This window comes from Triticum urartu, chromosome 6A, assembly GCF_056163025.1.
Source record: "Triticum urartu cultivar PI428250 chromosome 6A, HENAU_Tu73, whole genome shotgun sequence".
NCBI classification, from domain to species: Eukaryota; Viridiplantae; Streptophyta; class Magnoliopsida; order Poales; family Poaceae; genus Triticum; species Triticum urartu.
This window is the reverse complement of record NC_141878.1, coordinates 162,892,870-162,913,297: the sequence shown is the minus strand read 5'-3', so window position 1 is coordinate 162,913,297 and position 20,428 is coordinate 162,892,870. Positions and strand designations below refer to the sequence as shown.

General features: G+C 41.8%; 1 long non-coding RNA gene across 1 annotated transcript; it reads left to right on the top strand.

Moving 5' to 3' along the window:
- The first annotated feature begins 3,123 nt into the window (after positions 1 to 3,123).
- LOC147964589 (uncharacterized) lies at positions 3,124 to 3,525 on the top strand. Its single transcript, XR_015609398.1, has 2 exons — positions 3,124 to 3,163; positions 3,258 to 3,525. It is a non-coding gene; the product is annotated as an uncharacterized LOC147964589 (long non-coding RNA).
- The last annotated feature ends 16,903 nt before the right edge of the window (positions 3,526 to 20,428 follow it).

Sequence of the window (20,428 nt, the reverse complement as noted above, 5' to 3'; positions counted from 1 at the left end):
TTTATTATTAGGGAGAGATTGTTGTATTACAAGTTTATTATTTTTCCTGATAACTTGGTCACATGTAATGACACATGCGGAGGTTTTTCAATTTTTTGATTTTTTTGAAATTTTTTATGCCCGTTTCAAAATGCGGTCAAAACGGCGGGCTTGACTGTTCCTAGCTAGTGGTTGAATCTTTGAAAACTTTTGATGTTTCTATGATTAAATAGATACTTATGTATCTAGAAATGATTTTTGGAAAAAATAAATAGCAAACTATGAGGCAGCTGTAGTTCAAATTTGACCTGCTTCCTACTGAACCAGCGAAAAATTGTCTTTTTCACGAGAGGTGAATCAAAGCTTTTGACACCCAACCATTTGGTCAATTGTGCATTAAATATGGCCTAGTATTTTATAAATTGATTTGATCCAAATTTGCAATAATTATTTGGTAGGTCCTTCACAAAAAAACTTGTTTTGGGCACTCGGAAAATGGAAAATGATTTTTTTCGTCCAAAGAAAATGAAAACTTTCTTAGAAAACATTGTTTGTCATTCCAATATGCACCCTTGAGCACAATATGAAACATTTGAACAAATTTTCATTCGAATTTTCCCCGCTTCCTACTGAATGGGTGGAATTTGTTTTTTTATAAGAGGTGGATCAAAAGCTTTTGACATGTTACTATTTGGTCAATTTTACATAAAATATGGTCTAATATTTTTTTAAAATGGAGTTATGCTATTTTGGAACAAATATTTGGTAGCTTCTTCACAAAAAACCTTTTTATCCACTCAAAAAATGGAAAATCATCTTTTTGTGCAAAGAAAATGAAAGATGTCGAACTATGGCATTGTTTGCCATCCTAAGTTGCACACTTACGAAAAAATAAGATCATTTTGATAAACTATGTCATTGTTATGTTTAAAAAAATTCAAAGTTTTGGGTCCAAAATTTTGAGATTCAAGTGCGAGATAGCCAACCAAATGAGATGCGAGGAACCGCTTTCACGCGGATCACCAAATTGAACGCAATCTGAGCCATCCATCACGCATCCATTCAACGGTGAAGCTTCTCCCGAGAATCAAAAACCCTAACCCACCCACCCACCCTCCCCTCGACCCCCCAGATCCCCACCCGCCGCCACCCCCACTCACCCACTCCCCCCTCCCCTCGGTCCCCCAGATCCATCCTCTCCTCTCCCGCAACCCCAAACCCGGCCCCGCCGCAGATCTCCACTCCCCCAAACCCAGCCCCAGCCCCGCCGCCGATCTCCGCTCCCCCAAACCCAGCCGCAGCCCCGCCGGCGACCTCCTCCCCCACTCCTCGACTGCCCTGGCGACATCCTCTACTTCATACCCGGGGGCGACCTCCGCCTTCGATTCCACCCTCTCCTGCTCTCCACGCCGAAACCCTAGATCGACGCCATGGCCACCTCTCTCCAGCGTCCCCTCTATCTCTCCCGTCGGCGACCACAACCATGGCCTCCACCTCCCCTTCCCTCCCTGGCAGGAGATCCACTCAATTCCTCTCCCTCCCCTGATTCCTCCCCAATCCCACCGCTGTGCGACTACCACCCCCACCGGCGACCTCCCTCCTCCCTCATGAGATGTACGGATGTGGAGAGACGGATCGCCGGATCCCCGCCGCGCCGGACCGGTAAGATCCAGCTCCTTGCCGATCCCATGGCCTCCGCGGCGGCGCGAGTCCTCCTCCTCATTCGCCTTGTCGCCTCCTCCCTCGCGGGGTGCACGGACGCCCTTCGGTCGCTTGGCGTCGGCGACAAGGCGGGGGTCGAGGCCGCCGCGCAGGGGGACGACGCCGTGGACCTCAACCCCACCAGCTTGGATGCCTTCCTCACGACCTCGCGGGAGCAGTTCGTCATCGTCGAGTTCTTCGCCCACTGGTCAGTCGCTCCCGGCTTGATTCGCGTCCTTTGTTTATTCCATATGCGGATTGCTTCGATTCGATTTGGTCTAGAATCTCGACATGGATTCAGGATAGCCCGATGCCCGAGGTGTGGCGCGTGGTTTCATGCTGTTGTCGATCTGTCAGTCGCAAATGGAAAATGATTATTTCATCTCAGCATGGTATTAACCCCCTTGTGTGTAGTTCCCTCCATATGTCAGAGCAGCGCGGTTGTACTTTCTTTGTTTATTTCTGAAATCGCCACTGACTGGAACATGATGATTTTGTTAGCCCACTGAAGAATTTCCCAACGCCTCAATACTCTACCACACTATGTTGCGTTTCATTCTAGGATCTGTGCTCTAGAATGTTCATTCTAGAATATGCTCATTTAGGAATATTTGCTTTTTTGAATAGAAACTCATTTCCACATATGTTTTCTATGTTTATTATGTTCTGATTCTGGTCGATCCCAGCCATGAGCTTGAATGGTCTAGTAGTAGAACATCAAGTTAATTTGTAGCAGTGAGGTCACTGAGCCTTGTAATTGTATCTTTGTGGTTACTAACATGATTGTTGTAGGCTACAAAATATATCTCTGTCGGTTCATCTTGTTGTAGAATATGCCCCTATTCATTCATTTATGTGTATTGCTATTTGCCTCTGGTGACATGCGAGAAGAACTCATCTATATGTTTATATTTTGAGCAGCTGGTACAACTACAGTTGCAAAATCATCCAGCCAAATTTTGGGAGGATGGCATAAAAGATTACATAACCCATGCTTCTGAAACCATGGTAAGCTTCACAAGCTTGTAAGGTGTTTTCTATTTTCAAGTGACTTTACATCAAGTTACTACTTCTCAACAGAAATTCTAGACTGTGTAATGTTACTGTAGATATGATGTAGGTTCAATGCTTATAATGTTACTGTAGATATTCAAAACAAGCTGAAGTCCTTTTGATTCTTGATTTCTAGCATACACATGCAACCTGATTGGTGATGTTACTGTAGATATTATGTAGGTTCAATGCTTACAATTTTTTGATGTGATGCATGTTACCTTTCGAAATATGAAGATGCATGTAAGAACTGTTGCTGGCAATCTGGCATGTCATAACAGTCTTACCCCTTGTTCTATCCCTAGCATACACTATAGTTTTAGATAAAAGGGGGCATATCATTTGCTCTATAAATGGATTGTTTATTAATTTATTTGGACTTGCACACATTAGGTAAGGAAGGATCGCCAATCTGGGTGTCCAAATGATGGTAAAACCTAGGCTCTTGCACGGTTCTTGGATTTATTTTTAGCATATATTACCCATATCGAGTCTAAACATGTGGCTTTTCTTCTCATCTATAGGAGAGTTATGTGCTGATTTTTTTGGAGAAGCTGGAAGTCCAAGTCAACGACTTGCTTTATATGTTTGTTGTAATGCCGTATTTTCTGGGAATTTGGATGTATTGTTGATCTTGCTGAGAATTTGGTGTATATTTGCTTGCTGAACTTATTATTCAAATGCTAGGATATATGTACAAATCCTTGGAATATTATTCTATGTTTACTTGAAATGTATTCTTGGATTAGAAGTGGTCAAAAAGAGAATATATTGGTATTGAATTTGGTTTGATTCTATGTTTGTGCTGTAAATTGTATTTGAAATAAAGAGGCGTGGCCCAAATTAAAAACTGGCCAAAATGTCTATTGGACCAAATGAAAAACTGGTCGAAATGGCTACAGCCCCAAAAGAATTAGATCGCAAAGAGGCCAAGGCCAAAAATTGGATCACAAAAAGGCCAAGGCCCAAAAATTAAATGCACTGTAAAAATTGTGAGGCCCAAATTTAAAATGGACCACAAAATGCCCAAAGAAGTTGACCAAAATTGGGAGGAAAAAAATTTCATAAATGGGCTGAATTAATGGGCTTGGCCCATATAGACACCTAATCGGACCGGGCTGAATCTTATCAACGACCTTTTCAATTGGTCGCAATTTTGCCACGTCAGATTGCCACGTCGGATCCGACGTGGCCTGGGCAGACAACCAGTGACCAAAACAAAAGGTCATGGGTTCCACAACCTTTTATTTTGGTCGTAAACGTCTATGACCTTCTCTGTGAGAAGATCGTTAATTTAAGTTTACGACCGCCAGTTTTTGACCTTCTGTTTTTTGTCAAAAAAAGGTCGTAAATTAAAAAAATGACCTTTCGGTGACCAATAGTGATGGTCGCAAGTTGGCATATTTCTTGTAGTGCCTCGTTTATCCTTTTCTCCCACAAGATAAACTACTCATACAAATGCATCTTGATGTTCCGTGCAACGCATGGGCATCTTGCTAGTTGTTGCAAAAAGCCCATGTGTGTGTGTTGTGTGTGAGAGAGAGGGAGAGAGGAGGAGGACGGAGTGCATGTGTGACAAAGACACAAAGAGTGTGTGTGCGACAGGTATCAGCTTAAAATGAGGCGATAGTGTGTGTTTGCACATCGAGAGGGCGTGTCTCAAGAAGGGACGAAAAATCTACATAGATACAAGGAGCGCGAGAGAGACATGTACGCGATAGTGGAAGCACGAGTGTGTCGATGTATAAACCTATCTAGAGGCTAGTCGATCAATGATGTGAGATAAATACGATTCGGGGGTGCGAAAGTGAGAGTTTTGTGGGTGAGAGAGAGAGAGAGAGATGATAGTCGGGAAGGGGAGTGGAAGCAGGAGCTATGTGTGTGAGAGAGAGAGCGGGGGGGAATTTGTCGGATCGGTAAACAAATGAATATGTCAGTTTTATAATTGGGATGTAGATGGAAAGGAGACCGCAACAAATTTTGTGTCTGCAGGAGAGAGTAATTTTAGTGGTATGAGTCATATCTAGAGACATATAGGGTGTGTGAGAGAACCCCATAGAGAGAAAGACAAAGTGAAAGACGAGTGAGACTGTGTGTGTGGCTGTGAAAAAGAAAGCTTAGGTACCTAGTGATACCAGAGAATGGTAGAGACATGAGAGATAGTGAAAACCGTGTAATGTATAATGATAGGGAGAGTGTGAGACTTCTCAAGGGAGACGTCGAGAGACCATGTTTGCGAGGATTGGATAAACATGAAGTGAGCTTGCGGATGAGCTGGAGAAAAAAGAATGATAGCTACATGAAGGATCATGCGAGAGAGATGGGCGTGAAAGGAGTCAACATAAAAGGAATTCAAATATTTGAATTCGAGATGATGATACATGTAATTCATACTCGAACCAAAATTGATCTATCAAACATGCATACTCATATGAATTCACGCGCATCTATGTATTTAATATGTAGATATTACTGATCCATACATTTTAGTAGAACATAATTTGGTTTAATTTTTTTTGAATTCAACCTTATGATTTTGAGATCATTGTATTTGTAAGTCATATTATATACATATAAAGGAGCAGAATTCTTTGTTGTGCTTTTGAAATTATATATATAAAAAAGTATGTATATAAAATTTTATTCCAATTGCAAATGGATCCTGCCCAAACAAAAATATAATACAAACTGGATTCGAATTGAGTTGGCGCGGTAAACGTGCACTCTTGCTCTACAAAAATTTGAACAAAGCGGGGAAATTCGCAGTAACCGCCCAAAACCAAAATCTGTGAGATGGAGGTTACTGCCTATCCCTGACACGCAAAGCCTATCGGCTAGATTTCTATAGGTTTCGATAGGGGTAGGTTTGAAATTTCACTTAATCGTGACATAACCGCCTCTCACCCGGATTCATACACGATGGGCGCCAAAACACAATGTCTCTTCGGCCAAAATTGACTCCCTCCCCGATTCATACACGGTGGGCGCCAAAAACAAACTCTCATTGGCAAATATTCGGTGTATGCGAGATTACCGTCCTATCCCCAACCGACTAATATTGTTGTGATGTAGGAAATTTTAAACGGGGGCTAAGTTTGTAAATTTCCTGGCATCTGAGACAAGCGCACCATAAAGACATGGTTCCTGTAACATCCCAAATTTTCAATTTGGAATGTTATACATTTAAACATCATTGCATATCATATTTTATTGCATTTTTTGGCTTGATCCTAGAAATTCTACGCAACTCAAGGACCTACAGAGAGAGTTGGGGATTTCATTATTTTCATATTCGAGTTTTCTCGAATTTTGGAAAGAGGATCATTTGATTTTAATTATTTTCTCTTCGATTATTTATTTTATAAAAATAAAAGAGAGAGGATAAAATGACTTCCTCAAAATAAAGAAATATCGAAGCTTTAATATTAAAATCAAATAAGATTTTTTTTATTCGGAGTTTTATCGCTATTTTATTTGAATTAGGAAAATATGCGTTTTTCAAAATTGCATTTTAGGCCCAAATAAATGTTCACCTTGTCCGGCTTATTTTTAGAGGACGGGAAAATTTTATTTCGGAATTTTTGAAGTCCGTTTAGTATTTCTTTTCTTTCATTTTCTGCATGTCGGAATTATAAAAAAAAATCAAACCGACTTTGGGCCGTACCCGGCCAAGAGACCTCGGGCCGGCCCTCTTATAAGCCGCACCCGAGCCAGCCCAGCCGCCTGCCGCCCGAAACCCTAACCCTAGCCGATCCGCGTCGTCGCCGATTCGCGCCGCGCCGCCGCCCGCCGGTGCCGCCACCGCACCGGAGCCGCCCGCCGCCGCCGGACCTCGCTGGACCCCGCCGGACCTGAGGTAGCCGCCTCGGTTTTTGTGAGAAAACAGTTTGGTTTTTTTTTCGAAACCCTAGATCCGTTTTTTTATTAGATCCGGTTCGGTTTATTTTCGGTTTAGTTATTTAGCGAACGCCCGTTTTTACATTCGTTTCAATGAACGGTTTTCACCGTTTAGCCGCAGACAGCGAACGTTCATTCGTTAGCCTGTTCGTTAGTTTTTCTTTTTCTCGGATTTTTCGTGATTAATTTTCGATCGCGATTTCTGATCCGATTTTCGTTTTAGTATAACTTTGCTCGTTTATCGGAATCAGGCGATTCAAGCGCCAAGAGTTTCGTCTCGAAACCCTCTTTCCGTTTAACCAACTTGAACAAGATTTTGATACAGTAAAATTTGACCTTAGTCCATATTAGTAATCGGATCTTGTTTCTTTCGCAGTTTGAGTTTCGTTGCTTCGTTTGATTTGATTCTTTTTGCAAACTGGAGTTCTCAAGTTGAACTTTCTGGTGAGATCTCTTATTTGAGTTTTACTCGTGCCCTTGTTTGATTGCTTATTGTATGCTTATTTGTTTGCGATAGAACACCCGGAGTGCGAAGCGTGCTACTACGAGTCTCTAGGTTTTGCGGATTATCAGCAAGGCAAGTAACACTTTGATCATATCCCTTTATCACCCAGTTTTTATGCATTAGTTTCAACCCTCAAACATTGCATGATTAGGACCTGATAACATGTGGGATTGGGAAGTAGTTGATGAGGTAGAACCTATTGCCCTGTTATTATCAAACCCTTGGGAGTTACTTCTACGTATTGCTTATATTGCTATGCTATTCTCGTAGACGTGGATTGGGTTTGAGTGAAACCATGATAGCTGTGAGATTGTTAATTAATGGTTCAACTTAAGGTGGAAACTTTAATTCACATCTGGGCGGATTGCTTGTCGGGCACCTGGAGAATCCAGTGTTGTCCTAGGATATCCCAGAGTACCCGTGTGATAATCCTAACGTCCGCCACCCAGGCTCAAAGGGAACTGAGATATCTCATGCTAGAAACTTCCGTGTGCAGCCACAAGCTATTATGGGCTCTAGCATAGTTGAGTAAGTTGCGTGAAGCTCTTGAAGAGGTAGACTAGTAGGTAGTGGGTTGTAGGTGGTATAGTCTATCTGGAGTAGAGAGTTAATGCTTCTGAAAGACTGTGTCTCGGTCATCCGTTTCTCAAACACCATGTAGTGCGAGAAATCCAACAAAGAAGATCGAGTCTTGTGGGGAAAAGTGCGCAAACCTCTGCAGAGTGTACAAACTAATCATGGTTAGCCGTGTCCCCGGTTATGGACATATTGAGTATCTAGTACTTGGATTATCATATGTATCTCATCACTCTAAATTAATATTGATGGGTTGATAATTACTTTTAATTGGGATTGAGTTGGAGGAACCTTCTCAATGATGTTTCAACTACCATGATAGTAAATAAAATCTATTCCTTTGTTGTAGGAAAAAATTGGCTTTCGCAAAAACTTTAACTGTAGAGCTTTCCACCAGCCAAATATGTATATAGTGATAGCATTATTCTATTTTTGCTCTACCGTGTTATATTGCCAGCATATTCCATGTGCTGACCCGTTTTTGGGCTGCAACCTATTATGTTGCAGACTTTTCAGACGAGGAGTAAGGTTCGTTAGGTCATTGCCGTGCAGCTCAGCTATGCCGTTGGAGTTGATGGACTCACTTTATCTTCCAAGCCTTCCGCTGTTATCGTATTAGATGGCCTTAAGCCATATTTATTGTAATAAACATTCGATGTAATAAGTGTGTGATTGCTACTCTGTTATAAATCCTTCGAGTACTGTGTGTGTCAGCATTACCGATCTAGGGATGACACTGAAGCACAGAGACTTAACCGTTTGAGGTCGGGTCGCTACAAGATGGTATCAGAGCACACGCTGAGTGTAGGACACGACCACTAAGCTAAAGCCCTAGATCACCACTCTCTTCTCATTTCTGACTCCTCTCCATTTTCTACTATTTAGGATGGCGGACGCAAGGAACAAGTTTGCACAACCGAATGAAGAAGCACCTTTTGGACGACACTTGAAGGAAGTCACTAAGTACCTGAACATTGGAATACCAAGCTTCACCGGGACATACAACGCCACTTTACCAGAAGAGGAGCGATGGATGATTCAAGTTCAAGTCCCAGGAAGGACATTCGCGCCAGTCACCAAACCCATAGAGTTTTTCTTTGATGCACCAACCTGGAGTCTAGGAAAGAGTATGGCAGCTCACATCACCATGGGACGCATTGGAGAAGTTTACCATAAGAAGCTTAAGGATACTATCTACCAGACTTGTGGGCGCCGAGATGAGCAATGGGAGATGATCAGCACCAGGAAGGATAGATCAATCACATCTTTCATCCAGGAGTTAAACCAGCACATTCGTCGCCAGAAGAACCAGATGTGCGCAGGCATGATAGATCTCAAGAAGGCAATGACAAGGATCACGGAACTGGAGGAAGAACTCAAGGCTACTCGCGAAGATTATGAGGAGGAAATCGTCGTACTAGTGGAGAAGAATGACGATCGGGAAAGGAAGCTAGGAGTATTCATGGGAGACCCCGCGCCAGGAGGAGAAGATGATGAACCGAAGGAGATTCGTTCTGAGGACTACATCATCATCGACGACACCGACTCGGACCCCGATGATAGCGATGATGACTATGAAGACAAAGCTGGAGCACACATCATGGAGTCTTTGACCGATCAATATTTCTAGTAGACCACCACATCAGTGGTAGTATTCCACCACGTATATAGTATAGTCCGAGCACTTTTGTAACGATAGTTAGACCGATTGTATGCCTTGCTTTATTGATTGAGTGATATGATTGTGTTTGTCTCATGTGCATATGGGTAGTGTTTTTCTCACTAGACCTCATTCTATTCTATTCTCTTCCCTCTAAACCCTCAGATGCCTCCGAGACGTGACCCCAGATTTACTTACCCACCGGAGCTCACTCAGTTGATCCAGCAGCAGAATACACTGATGCAGTTGTTAGTTCAGAACCAAGGCAACAACAACAACAACCCACCACCACCACCAGTTGACAACTTAGCCCGCTTTCTGAGGTTGCAGCCGCCGGTGTTTTCTAGCAGCACCGAGCCGATAGTGGCAGATGATTGGCTCCGCATGATTGGAAGGGAGTTAACCACTGCAGGATGTATAGATGTTGAGAAGGTGCGTTTTGCCGCACATCAGTTGGATGGACTAGCAACCTCATGGTGGGAGAATTACATAGTCACCTATCCTATAGCCATTGTTACATGGGATCAGTTTCAGCAAGCATTCCGCATCGCCCATGTCTCAACGGGAGCTATGAGCATGAAGAAGCGTGAGTTTCGCAACTTGCGCCAAGGGAACCATACTGTGGGGCAGTACATGGATGAATTTAGTAAGCTGTCTCATTATGCCCCTAACGATGTGGCCACTGATGCCGCGAAGCAGGAGAAGTTTATGGAAGGGCTGAACGATGAGATGAGCATGTAGTTGATGGTGGCAACATTTAGCAACTACCAGGAGTTGGTAGACAAGGCTCTTATGATTGAAGGGAAGCAGGAGCAAATTGAGAGCCGCAAAAGGAAGTATGGACAAGGATGGTACAACTCAGGAGCTTAGCAGAAGCCTCGTCTAACCCCAAACTCGGGAGGACTTGATCATAACCATGGAGGTCATAACCCTAACGGAGGAAGTTCACATAACCATAATAGTTCCAAGAATGGGACTGGGAACGGAACCAGCAACAATCAGACCCGCTCCAATCCAGCCACACCCGCCAAGAGAGACCTAAGTCACATTACTTGCTTCAAGTGCGGGAAGACTGGACACTATGCCACGGAGTGCTCTGAAGCGAAGAATGGAAACGGTAATGGGAGCACTGGGAAGAAGCCTAATCCATTCAAGAAAGGACAAGTGAACCACGTTAACATGGAGGAGGTTGAAGGGCAGCCAGACGTAGTTATCGGTAAGTTTTTGGTTAAGTCTTTTACCGCCCTTGTTCTTTTTGATACTGGTGCATCGCATTCATACATATCAAGGGGATTCGTGGGTAAGTTTAAACTACCAACCCAAACCCTTAGGACCCCTCTGTTAGTAAGTTTATCTGGAGCAGAATATATGGCCATCCAATGGTGCGACCAGATACCCCTAACCATTGGTAGCCATGTTTTTCCGTCTGACCTAATAATTTTGGAGTCACAAGGATTGGATGTGATATTAGGCATGGACTGGATGTCAAAGTATGGAGGAAGCATTGATTGTGCTAGTAAATCAATTTGTCTCACCACCCCGGAGGGAAAAAGGATCAAGTATGTATCTAGACATGCGCCTATGAGGAGCCAAGCAAATACCCTCACGGGAGTTGTTCATGAGGAAGTGCATGTAGTGAAGGATTACCCAGATGTTTTTCCAGAGGAGTTACCAGGCATGCCACCGGATCGAGACATCGAGTGTTTGATAGAGTTGTTGCCAGGTACCGGGCCAATATCAAAGAGACCCTACCGGATGCCCGCAAATGATCTGGAGGAGATTAAGAAGCAGATCAAGGAGTTATTGGAGAAAGGTTACATCCGACGGAGTTCATCACCATGGGGAGCCCCAACACTTTTGGTTGAGAAGAAGGATAAGTCTCTAAGGATGGTTGTGGATTATCATGCATTGAATGAGGTGACGATCAAGAACAAATACCCACTGTCGATGATCAATGATTTGTTTGACCAGTTTCAAGGAGCTAAGGTGTTCTCGAAGATCGATCTGCGATCAGGATATCACCAGTTGAAGATCCGGGAAAAGGATATACCTACAACCGCATTTACCACAAGGTACGGGTTATATGAGTATACGGTCATGTCATTTGGACTGACTAATGCCCATGCCTATTTCATGAGCATGATGAACAAGGTGTTCATGGAATATTTGGATAAGTTTGTTGTGGTGTTTATTGATGATATAATGGTATACTCGAAGAATGAAGAGGAGCACAAAGAGCATTTGCGTTTAGTTCTCGAGAAACTCAGGGAACATCAGTTGTATGCCAAGTTCAGCAAATGTGAGTTTTGGTTGAAAGAAGTTGGATTCCTTGGACATGTTATATCAGGAGAAGGTATAGCAGTAGACCCCACCAAGGTTTAGTCAGTCACTGAATGGTTGGCACCCACTTCAGTTAGCGAGATCTGCAGTTTTCTTGGACTTGCAGGATACTACCGGAGATTTATTGAGAATTTTTCCAAGATTACGAAGCCAATGACAGAGCTATTGAAGAAGGATACCAAATTTAAATGGACGGAAGAATGTGAAGCGAGTTTTCAGGAGTTAAAGAAACGTCTGACCACAGCCCCAGTACTGATTCTGCCGGATATACGCAAGGATTTCCAAGTGTATTGCGACGCCTCTCGCTTAGGACTTGGAGGAGTACTGATGCAGGACGGAAGAGTTGTTTCGTATGCCTCGCGACAACTGAAACCGCATGAGTTAAATTATGCCACTCATGACTTGGAGTTGGCTGTCGTAGTGCATGCGTTGAAGACTTGGAGACATTATCTTATTGGAAACCATTGCGATGTATACACTGACCATAAGAGTTTGAAGTACATTCTCGCACAGAAGGAGCTGAACCTTAGGCAGAGGAGATGGTTGGAGCTTATAAAGGATTATGACATGAAGCTTCACTATCATCCAGGCAAGGCCAACGTCGTAGCAGACGCTTTGAGCCAGAAGAGTTATGCCAACACACTCATAAGCGCAGGATTGCCAAAGGAGTTGGCAGAGGATCTCAGGGAACTTCGATTGGAGATTGTCCCTAGAGGTTTTGTTGCAACAATGGAAGTTCAGTCTACATTGTTAGGAAAGATTCGAGAAGCTTAGAAGGATGACAAAGAGATCGCCGAGATAAAAGAGAGAATGAGCAAAGGAAAGGACAAAGGTTTCTGTGAGGATGATCACGACACCTTGTGGTTTGAGGACCGTGTTTATGTGCCCAATAACACAGAGATCAGGAAGTTAATACTTAACGAGGCTCATGACTCACCATACTCGATACACACCGGAAACACCAAGATGTATGTGGATTTAAAGGAGCATTTCTAGTGGACTAGTAAGAAGAAGGATATTGCCGAGTATGTAGCCGTATGTGATGTATGCCAGAGAGTGAAGGCAGAACATCAAAAGTCAGCCAGATTGTTACAACCTATGCCGATACCCGAATGGAAGTGGGATAAGCTTGGCATGGATTTCATTACCGGATTGCCCAGGACCAAATCAGGATATGATTCTATATGGGTAGTAGTTGATCGCTTGACCAAAGTAGCTCACTTTATCCCAGTGAAAACCACATATACAAGTGCCAAGTTGCCAAAGATATACATGACCAGGATCGTATGTTTGCATGGAGTTACGAGAACAATTGTATCAGATAGAGGAACCCAGTTTACCTCAAAGTTTTGGAATCAGTTGCATGAAAATTTGGGAACCAGACTGGAGTTCAGTACAGCTTTTCACCCACAAACAGATGGACAGACCGAGAGAGTCAACCAGATTCTGGAGGATATGCTGAGAGCTTGTGCACTAGATTATGGATCTAGTTGGGATGACAACTTACCCTACGCAGAGTTCTCATACAACAACAGTTACCAGGCCAGTTTGAAGATGGCACCTTTCGAAGCTTTGTACCGAAGGAGGTGCAGGACACCGTTGTTGTGGGATGAAGTTGGAGACCGTCAGTAATTTGGACCGGATTTGATTAAGGAATCAGAAGATAAGGTTAAATTGATTAGAGATAGACTGAAGGTAGCTCAATCCCGACAGAAGAGCTATGCAGATTCAAAACGCAAGGAGGTAGTCTATGAAATCGAAGATAGAGTGTATCTTCGGGTATCACCACTCCGAGGAGTTAAGCGTTTCGGAGTTAAGGGAAAGTTAGCGCCACGCTTTGTGGGACCATACAGAGTTTTTGGACGTATGGGAGAAGTTGCTTATAAGTTGGAATTACTCGAAGGATTGTCAGGAGTTCACGATGTGTTCCATGTTTCTTAGTTGAAGAAGTGCCACGCAAAGATGGCCGACATTCCTCTAAGAGATACAGTACCGCTGGAAGCGATTCAGTTGGACAATGATTTGACCTATGAGGAGAAGCTAGTCAGGATCCTCGAGTTTTCTAGCCGAGTTACCCGCAGCAAGGTTATTAAGTTTTGCAAAGTTCAGTGGAGCCACCATACCGAGGACAAAGCCACCTGGGAACGAGAGGAAGACCTACGCAAGGACCATCCACACCTATATTCTAGCCAACCCGAATCTCGAGGGCGAGATTCATCTTAAGGGGGGTAGGTTTGTAACATCCCAAATTTTCAATTTGGAATGTTATACATTAGATCATCATTTCATATCATATTTTATTACATTTTTGGCTTCATCCTAGAAATTCTACGCAACTCAAGGACCTATGGAGAGAGTTGGGGATTTCATTATTTTCATATTCGAGTTTTCTCGAATTTTGGAAAGAGGATCGTTTGATTTTAATTATTTTCTCTTCGATTATTTCTTTTATAAAAATAAAAGAGAGAGAGGATAAAATGACTTCCTCAAAATAGAGAAATGCCGAAGATTTAATATTAAAATCAAATAAGAATTTTTTTTATTTGGAGTTTTATCGCTATTTTATTTGAATTAGGAAAAATATGCGTTTTTCAAGATTGCATTTTAGGCCCAAATAAATGCTCACCTTGTCCGGCTTATTTTTAGAGGACGGAGAAAATTTATTTTGGAGTCGTCAACTGTTCGTGTCCTCGTGGCTCTAGTAAAGGCTGAAAGAAAGCATGCAGCAGCCCTTAAGAATGTAGCTGAGTTCCTAAAGAAGCAAAAAGAGCAATCAGATGCTCTCTTCACCCAAGCCAAAGAAGAGATGGAAAAAGCCAGAAAGAAGCTAGCAGAGGCAGAGCAGGCTAGGCCTCTCCTGCTATCTAAAACTATTGTCAATACAAATTTTCCTTCATAATAGCTAGGTTCAAATGTTCCAGTCAGCATGCGTGTTGTGATGCCCGTGCATCTACTGATGTGGCACAAAATAATTTTTTTAGGGTCATGTAATAACAACAATTACTTTCCAAACAATAACAGACGAAGCATTGGTCATGGTATAGTCCACGCTCAAGCCCAACATTCCAAGTTCAACTTCCGCATCAAACTCATGTTCACAGATATCTGCACATTCATAGATAATGTCCACAACCATGATTCACTTCAAAGCCAAAAAATGTGAGCAGAGTTATAAATAAAGAAAAACCTCTAGTTCCTGCTACCAGTGCGAGCACAACAAGTCAAGACCATGCGTAATTAATTATATTTTGATCATTTTTTGTGTTCTAAAATGCTAGCCGGCTCGCGGAAGGACGTGTTGCGGGCACACGCGCGGATTCAATGGAGGCAAGCGGGACAGTCTGAAGCCGGTTGCGTGCGGCGAGGAGGCATGCTCAGCCGGGCCTGTAGCTAGTGGGGCCCCTTGGCCGGCACGCCGGTTCAATGCCTGCGCTATTAGAGGTTGCATCTGTGTCAGAGCAATCACTCCCTCCAGTCCTTTTTTGCTTTGGTATAACAAAATCTTGTTATCCATTCACATTTTACAAGTAAAATTCATGGACTAACTTTGACCCAAAATACGATGGGGACTAGTAAACCAAGACAGAGGTAGCAGTTCTTTTTTTTATCAAAGAAGGGTTTCCCCCTTCCGATTTTCATTACTAAAAATGAACATCTAAACCATAGTATTTTCCCTAGAACTACCAGGTTCAACATCTCGAAATATAAACCCATACAACCATATGTCGAGGAGGTAGTAGTTATGAATTCCATTTTCGCTCCATAGCAATCATTCTAAAAACTACTTAAGTACTTATAACTCGCCCTTGAAAATCGGAACTCTTACCCCGCTAAAAAAATGATATTTTAAACGTGGCTACTCGATCTGTGGAAACTAGCGAGCCACCGCCTCTAGGTCGTTCACCTGTGGTCCCGACCATCAACTCCTATGGATCAAATTATCACTCGAGCTGACTATTCCTACAAAGGCGCACTCCACCACGTACCCGGTACTCGTGCATGCAGCAATCGTGCACCTATGGTTTTAGGGTTTATTTGTTAACCGCGCCTTTACGTAAATCTCACGTGTGCGAGAGAGCGAGAGACCAACTGCGTGCGTGCGCCTCTTCTCTTCGTATATGTACTCCACCATTTGTCTGGTGTCCAGAAAATTATACAATAGTAATAACTACTAGCAATATGCCAATGCGTTGCCACATGATCAAAGTAGATTAACACATATTCACCGATTTGGTAGAAAAAAGAGTCTAGTTTTGAAATACGTGTATCACTAAGAATATCTTATGTTTCACTCAAAATATACTCCTTTGGCGGATTTGATGAGATAAGGGAAGAATGTTGTTGGTTTCAAGATTCGAGAAGTGGTATATCTCTAATTTCTATTCTTACTAGCAAGATGCCCATGCGTTGCACGGAACATCAAGATCTTGTGGGAGAAAAGGATGAACGAGGGAAGGCCTTATCTGCAAATGTGGAGAGGAGTGCGGGTAAATTGCCATAGTTTCCTTCCTATTCGTTAGATATAGATCGGACGACCTATATTGAAGGATGGCAGGCACAACATTATTACCGACTATGCTTTTTATAAGAGTAGAGATAAAAAACAGAGTTGGTGATGATGGTGTGCCTGCCATCCTGCAATATAGGCCGTCTGATTTATATCTGACGGATAGGAGGAAGCTATGGCAATTTTGCAAAAAGATACCCACACCCCTCTCCACATTTGCAAATAAGGCCTCCCCTCACTACAAGAAATATGCCAACTAGTGACCTTCTGTCAGTGACCCTGGAAGAATTGGTCATAGATCTACGACCATTTGAGACCAATTGGTCAAAAGCTGCTCGGGGGGCTCCAAACCCTCAACTATATCGACCATTTTGGCCATAAAGGTCGTAATTTCCTTACACGAAATGGTCATAAAGCAGACATCATTGATCCGTTGCCTTATTTCTAGCTGATCATAACCAATATAGATGGTCATAACCTTGTAAGTTGTGGTGGATTGCTATGACTAGGTGCCACCTCATCAGTTTTGCCTATGTGTCATGTACATGTGTCAATTTTTGCCCTAGGTTGTGAAGCAACCTATATTTCTGTCATTCCCAAAATTCCCAAAAAAATCTCATAAATTCTTTGGGTCATATATTCATCAAATATGTAAAAATACTTCCTTGCCTAGTTCAAAAATAATTCAACAATATTCATTTTCCTATTCTGTTCAAAACATCACTTTGTGAAGGAAGTACTATTTATATATTCTTGATTGCCCTCAAAATGTTTGGGCACTCTTTCCTATCCAAATCATTGCCGCATGACAAAATTCAACTCCATTTGCCAAGTAAATCTTCCTCATCAAATTTCCAAAGTTTTTGTCCACCTAAAAGCATTGTGAAGGAAGTACAAGATATGAATATCGTAATGAGTTTAATTTTTGCCACATATTCTATATGCCAAAGTCATAGCTCTACACAAAAGCTTAGCTCTATCTAACAATACATGTGAGCTCACCAACGAATCTTTGTTCCTGGTAATATTTTTAGTTTGTGAAGCAACTACATTTTATACTGCTTTATAATTGCTGGAAATTTGCCAGGACATTACCATGACTGTAGAAACCCCCTACACCAAATTTCAGCATAATCCAATCATCTATGTAAGCCCAACTTCAATTTCTATTTTCTGTCCAAATTGGCACATTGCAAAGGAAGTGCTATCTAGACACCTCCTATTGTCCTGAAACTTTTTGTGCCAATCTTACATATAAAAATCATTGCCACATTCCAATATTCAGCTCCATTTTCCTATTAAATCTTCCTCAGTAAATTTCTAAAGTTTCTATCTAGAGAGAAGCTTTGTGAAGGAAGTACAAGCTAGGATTATCCAAATGGTATAAATTTTTTACAGTGCTTTAATATGCCCAAATTACCATACTCCACAAAATTTCAGCTCAATCCACTTATCCATTTGAGCCCAGATTCGACACCATATTTCTGCCCGATGTGGTACTTTGCAAAGCAAGTGCCATCCAAACTCCTCCATTTGAGATGAAAATTTGCCAAGGCAGTCTCCCTAGTAGATGATCATCCTCAGCCAAAACTCAGGCCCATTGGCCTTGTTAATTTCTCGTACCGCTTATCAAACACTTGGCTGCTAATTCATGTTTGAGCATAGTTTGGTCTCGTCGTGAGATTCTTCTGTTGTTATTTTCTTCCTAGCATCTACCTAGGGAGTGCCCAACCTACTAGACATGCCTAGGCTGCCCAGAACGCATGGCAATGCCACGGTCACGCGGTGACCACGCGGCGGGCATGCGAGTCTACGCGCTTTGAAGTTGGGGCCCTGGGCCACCGTCCAAACCTCGACGTATCACCACGAAACCATGTATTTATGATTAAATAGATACTTATGTAACTATAAATGATTTTTGGAAAAAAATAAAGAGCAAACTATAAAGCAGCTTCAGTTCAAATTTGACACATTTCCTACTGAATGGGCGAAAATTTGTCTTTTTCACGAGAGATGGATAAAAACTTTTGACACCCAACCATTTTGTCAATTATGCATTAAATATGGCCTGGTATTTTATAAAATTGATTTGGTCCAATTTTGCAACAAATATATGGTAGGTCCTTCACACAAAAAAACTCATTTTGGACACTCAAAAATGGAAAATTGATTTTTTTTGTCCAAATAAAATGAAAACTCCCTTAGGAAACATTGTTTGACATTCCAATATGCACCCTTGTGCACAATTTGAGATCATTTGAACAAACTATGCCATGAATGTGGCCATAAGGTTGATCATTTGGCTTGAAAGTCATGAATCTTCACACATGATAGCTCATTTATGAGAACACTTTTTTAAAATAATTACCATATTACAAGTTTATTATTTTTCCTGGTAACTTGGTCACATATAATGACACAATGCGAAGGTTTTCCAATTTTTATTTTTATTTTAATTTTTATGCCTGTTTCAAAATGCGGTCAAAATGGCGAGAATGACCGTTTCTAGCTAGTAGTTTAATCTTGGGATTTTTGTTGTTGTTTCTCTAATTAAATAGATACTTATGTACCTAGAAAGGATTTTTTGAAAAAAAATAAATAGCAAACTATGAGGCAGCTATAGTTCAAATTTGACCTGCTTCCTACTGAATCAACAGAAATTTGTCTTTTTCACGAGAGGTGGATCAAATCTTTTGACACCCAACCATTTAGTCAATTGTGCATTAAATAGGACCTAGTATTTTAGAAAATTGATTTGGTACAATTTTGCAACAAATATATGGTAGGTCCTTCACAAAAGAAACTCATTTAGGCACTCAAAAAATGGAAAATGAATTTTTCGTCCAAAGAAAATGAAAACTTCCTTAGGAAACATTGTTTGCCATTCCAATATTCACACTTGTGCACGATATGAGATCATTTGAACAAACTATGTCATGAACATGGGCATACGATTGATCATTTTGCTTGAAAGTCATGAATCTTCACACATGATAGCTCATTTCTGAGAACACTTTATTAAAATAACTAGCAAAAGGGTCCGTGCGTTGCAACGGAGGTAAAAAAAATCGTAAAGCATCAACTTAAAGGTATTTCTATTATGACCATGTGCATAAAGCTGATCGGTTTATCATTTCACCACTAACATCGTCGCGTTCTACTAAACATGCCTATTTTACTTACTAAGACTCCATTATCACTATTGAAAATTTAGGAAATTCACATAGTTAGTAAAAAGTGCAATACATAAAAAAAACATACATAACTTTGCGTGACGGCCCGTCAGTGCACTGCTTCTCAATGACGGCAACTGCGGCTTGGCTTCTTGCGGTTTTCGAAACAATGTGTATAAGGACCGAGTCAACCAGGCATTCCCCTTTGAAGTTTTCTTATCCCTAATACTTTACTTTTTTCAAGTGCAATATGTTTGGGCATCTTAGGCTTCTGTTGTGTCATTACTACATCTACTAAACTATAATGTTTGTTTCATGTTATCTTTGCTGGTCATGTCATCATGCTTTGATTTGAATTGAGGTTTTTTTAGAGATCCCTCACTTGAATTTTATTAAATTAGCCAACCAAATGAAATTCAAATAAGTAAATTTTATGGATCTTCGATCTATCTAAATTGAGGGAATTCACATGGTGGTTCTCTTTATAACTCATGAACATTGCCCCCAAAAAATATTAGGGAGCTGAAAATAGCAATCCCATTCATTTCGAGGTAAGCATAACCCACTTTCAATTTAAACCTCTTAATTAAATATTTGGATTTATATTTATAGCAACGTAATATAAGTTCCACATGGGATAATTTATGTGGAGTTGGCACAACCCCAAAAAGGCTAAAATAAAATAGTTTCAAGTTCCTTCAAACCCAAATGATTTTCAAATTCTTTTCTTTGGCAAGATTTTATAATTCTTAAACACCGCTCTCTCTTCCCAGTGTTTCTTTTCGCGCCACCATGGCCGAGCTGCGCGCGCCTCTGGCCATGGACGCCGTCGCGCAGCTGCGGGCCCCCTCGCGCTCTTGCACCTCCCGGCAGCCGCTTGTTCTCCTCTCATCGCCCGCGCCCCTCGCCTCTCAACAACCTTTACTCACTCCTCCTCTTTGCCTCGCCAAGGATGTTCAATGGTACTGCATCATCTTCTCCCGTTGGCTCTCGGGGCTGCTGGTTGATTCCTAGGTGCTTTTATTGATATTTCAGCT